Here is a 5,135-nt window from a genome sequence, read left to right as displayed (position 1 = left end):
TAATCTTAAAGACCTCTATCAGGTCAAACCTCAGTCTTCTCTTTTCTAGATAAAAGAGTCCCAGCCTGCTCAATCTTTCCTAATGGGTATAACCTCTCAGTTCTGGTATCATCCTAGTAAATCTTTTTTGCACCTTCTCCAGTGCCTCTATATCTTTTTATAATATGGAGACCAGGACTGTTCACAGTACTCCAAGTGTGGTGTAACCAATGTTCTATACAATTTTAACATAACTTCCCTGCCTTTCAATTCTATCCCTCTAGAAATGAACCCCAGTGCTTGGTTTGCTTTTCTTATGGCCTTATTAACCTGCATCGCTACTTTTAGTGATTTGTGTACCTGTATCCCCAGATCCCTCTGCTCCTCTACCCCATTTAGACTCTTATTATCCAAGCAGTATGTGGCCCCTTATTCTTCCTACCAAAATGTACTACCTCACACTTATCTACATTGAAATTAATTTGCAAATTACACGCCCATTCTGCAGGTTTATTAATGTTTTCCTGTACTTTGTCGCAGTCCTCCTCGGTATTAACTATACCCCCCAATTTGGTGCCATTTGCAAATTTTGAAATTGTACTTCCGATTCCCAAGTCCAAATCATTTATGTAAGTGGTGAACAACAATGGTCCCAGCACCGATCCTTGTGGAACACCACTTCCCACCTTTTGCTTTTAAACTAAAAAGGTGTGGGGTGGGGGGGTGTTCAGGTAAGGGTAAATTTATAAATCTAAAGAGAAAAGTCAAAGCCATGGAGCAGTGTAACAATTTGGGTAAAGAAAAGCAGAGTGTGTCAGGAAGGAACAGAGAGTTTAACGGTAATAGTGCACCAGTGAATAAGGTCAAATCAGAGAAAAATAGTAAAAAGTTAAAATTAAAGGCACTTTATTTGAATGCACAAAGCATTCGTAACAAGATAGACGAATTAATGGCACAAATAGAGAAAAATGGGTTTGATCTAGTAGCCATTACTGAGACATGGTTGCAAGGTGACCAAGGTTGGGAACTAAATATTCCAGGGTACTTGACTTTTTGAAAAGAGAGACAAAATGAAAAAGGAGGGGAAGTACCCCTTATAATAAACGATGACATAAGGACAGGAGTGAGAAAGGATCTTGGCTCAGAAGATCAGGAAGTAGAATCAGTATGGGTGGAGATAAGAAATAACAATGGGCAAAAAACGTTGGTGGGAGTAGTTTATAGGCCCCATAACAGTAGTTATACTGTTGGACAGAGTATTAATCAAGAAATAAGAGGAGCTTGTAACAAAGGTATTGCAATAATGGTGGGGGACTTTAATCTTCATATAGACTGGGCAAATCAAATTGGCAAAAACAGTTTGGAGGACAAGTCCATGGAGTGCATTTGAGGCAGTTTCCTAGAACAATACATCATGGAACCAACCAGGGAACAGGCTATTTCAGATCTTGCCTTGTGTAATGAGACAGGGTTAATTAGTAATCTCATAGTAAGGGATCTTCTGGGGAAGAGTGATCATAATATGATAGAATTTCACATTGAGTTTGAGAGCAATGTACTTAAGTCCGAAACTAGAGTCTTAAACTTAAACAAAGCCAATTACATAGGTATGAGGGGTGAGTTGGCGAAGGTTGATTGGGAAATTTGATTAAATATATGACGGTAGATAAGCAATGGCAAACATTTAAAGAAATATTTCATAATTTTCAATGAACATACATTCCATTGAGAAATAAAAACTCCACAGGAAAAGTGATTCATCCATGGCTAACTAAAGAAGTTAAGGATAGTATTAGATTAAAAGAAGAGTCTAATAATGTTGGCAAGAAGAGTAGTAAGCCTGAGAATTGGGAAAGTTTTAGAAACCAGCAAAGGATGACCAAAAAATTGATAAAGAGGGAGAAAATAGATTACGAGAGTAAACTAGCAAGAAATATAAAAACAGATTGTAAGAGCTTCAACAAGCATGTAAAAAGGAAGCAAGTAGTAAAAGTAAACGTGGGTCCCTTAGAGGCTGAGACAGGAGATAGGGCCTCATCTATTTATAATCTATATTAATGACTTAGATGAAGGGACCGAGTGTAATGTATCCAAGTTTGCTGACGATACAAAGCTAGGTGGGAAAGTAAGCTGTGACGAGGATGCAAAGAGCTGCAAAGGGATATTGACAGGTTAAGTGAGCGGGGCAAGAAGGTGGCAGGTAGAGTATAATGTGGGGAAATGTGAAGTTATTCACTTTGGTATGAAGAATAGAAGAACAGAATATTTTTTAAATGGTGAGAAACTATTAAATGTTGGTGTCCAGGGGGATTTGGGTGTCCTTGTACATGAAACACAGAAAGTTAACATATAGGTACAGCAAGCAATTAGGAAAGCAAATGGTATGTTGGCCTTTATTGCAAGGGGGTTGGAGTACAAAAGTAAGGAAGTCTTGCTGCAATTGTACAGGGCTTTGGTGAGACCACACCTGGAGTACTATGTACAGTTTTGGTCTCCTTACCTCAGGAAGGATAAACTTGCCTTAGAGGCGGTGCAATGAAGGTTCACTAGAGTAATTCCTGGAATGAGAGGGTTGTCCTATAAGGAGACAGTGAGTAGAATAGGCCTATACTCTCTGGAGTTTAGAAGAATGAGAGGTGAACTCATTGAAATATTGACGATTCTGAGATGAGGAGAAATTTCTTCACTCAGAGGGTTGTGATTCTTTGGAATTCCCTACTCCAGAGGGCTGTGGATGCTCAGTCGTTGAGTATATTCAAGACTGAGATCGATAGATTTTTGGACTCTAAGGGAATCAAGGGATATGGGGATCGGGCAAGAAAGTGGAGTTGAGGTCGAAGATCAGCCATGATCTTATTGAAAGGCGGAGCAGGCTCGAGGGGCCATAATACCTACTCCTGCTCCTATTTCTTATGTTCTTATGCCAGTCTGAGTAACTACCTTTAATCTCTGCTCTCTGTTTTCTGCTTTGTAGCCAGCTTGCTATCCATTCTGCTACCTGTCCTCAGAATCCACATGCTCTGACATTAATCATGAGTCTACTATGTGGTACCTATTGAAGGCTTCTTGAAAATCCAAATTTATCTCCATTAAGCTTTTCAATGTTCTAATCACAGCCATGGCACAGCTCACTTTATATCTGATTCCAGTGTGGACACAGATGCAAACTTAATGTACCAAGGTGATGTGAATGCACCTATCGTGGCTCATGTGTCCAATTCAAATTTGCTCATTGTAAGGTACAGATTGTTTTGGTCATTTAAATGCCATGAACGTTTGAATCTTTGGCTAATGAAAAGAACCCAGCCTGTAAACTAATCAAAAACAACAGACTTTTGTCCACTGCTGAGAAAAACAACAGAAAACAGACATTGAACAGAAAAAGACCATGGGGGAACAGTTAGATAAGGGTCCGTTTCGGGCGGGGGCAGTGAATGAGCTAGTACCCCACACCCGATGGACCCTACGCAGACAGGATGCAAGTTTCGACCCACCCGAGGACTTGTCTGCAATCAGCTTTCCTGTCCAGGCCTTGCACATGGAATCAATGCAATTTGCACTTTCCACCACCAGAGGTGGTGATACATCGAGGGCATCCTGAAACCCATCGTGCAGGGAACCCCCAGCTTCTGTCGCGACACTACAGACTTTCTACAAAAATTCAGTACCCACGGACCTGTTGAACCAGGAACACTTCTCACCACGATGGACGTCTCAGCACTCTACACCAGTATCCCCCACGATGACGGCATCGCTGCGACAGCATCAATACTCAACACCAACAACAGCCAATCTCCAGACGCCATCCTACAACTCATCCGCTTCATCCTGGATCACAATGTCTTCACCTTCAATAACCAGTTCTTTACCCAAACACACGGAACAGCCATGGGGACCAAATTCGCACCCCAATACGCCAACATTTTCATGCACAAGTTCGAGCAGGACTTCTTCACTGCACAGGACCTCCAACCAACACTATACACCAGATACATCAACGACATTTTCTTTCTATGGACCCACGGTGAGGAATCACTGAAGAGACTACACAATACCATCAACAAGTTCCATCCCACCATCAAGCTCACCATGGACTACTCCTCAGAATCAGTTTCTTTCTTGGACACACGAATCTCCATCAAAGACGAGCACCTCAGCACCTCACTCTACCGCAAGCCCACGGACAACCTCACGATGCTCCACTTTTCCAGCTTCCACCCTAACCACGTCAAAGAGGCCATCCCCTATGGACAGGCCCTGCGAATACACAGGGTCTGCTCAGACGAGGAGGAACGCGATGGACACCTACAGACGCTGAAAGACGCCCTAGTAAGAACGGGATATGACGCTCGACTCATCGATCGACAGTTCCGACGGGCCACAGCGAAAAATTGCGTAGACCTCCTCAGAAGACTAACATGGGACGCAACCAACAGAGTACCCTTCGTCATCCAGTACTTCCCCGGAGCGGAGAAACTACACCGTGTTCTCCGCAGCCTTCAACATGTCATCAATGACGACGAACACCTCGCTATGGCCATCCCCACACCTCCACTACTCGCCTTTAAACAGCCACCCAACCTCAAACAATCCATCGTTCGCAGCAAATTACCCAGCCTTCAGGAGAACAGCGTCCACAACACCACACAACCCTGCCACGGTAACCTCTGCAAGACATGCCAGATCATCGACACAGATACCACCATCACACGAGAGGACACCACCCACCAGGTGCATGGTTCATACTCCTGTGACTCGGCCAACGTTGTCTACCTCATACGTTGCAGGAAAGGATGCCCCAGAGCATGGTACATTGGTGAGACCATGCAGACGCTGCAACAACGGATGAACGGACACCACGCAACAATCGCCAGACAGGAGGGTTCCCTCCCAGCCGGGGAACACTTCAGCAGTCAAGGACATTCAGCCACCGACCTTCGGGTAAGCATACTCCAAGGCGGCCTTCGAGGCACACGACAACGCAAAATCGTCGAGCAGAAATTGATAGCCAAGTTCCGCACCCATGAGGACGGCCTCAACCGGGATCTTGGGTTCATGTCACGCTACACGTAACCCCACCAGCGAACAAATGTTATCTGTTTTTAATATAACGGGTCATTTGCTGTCTTCCTTCCGGATGTCTCTATGTCTCTGCC

Source organism: Heptranchias perlo, chromosome 4, assembly GCF_035084215.1.
Source record: "Heptranchias perlo isolate sHepPer1 chromosome 4, sHepPer1.hap1, whole genome shotgun sequence".
Taxonomy (NCBI): domain Eukaryota; kingdom Metazoa; phylum Chordata; class Chondrichthyes; order Hexanchiformes; family Hexanchidae; genus Heptranchias; species Heptranchias perlo.
This window is presented reverse-complemented; position numbering follows the sequence as displayed.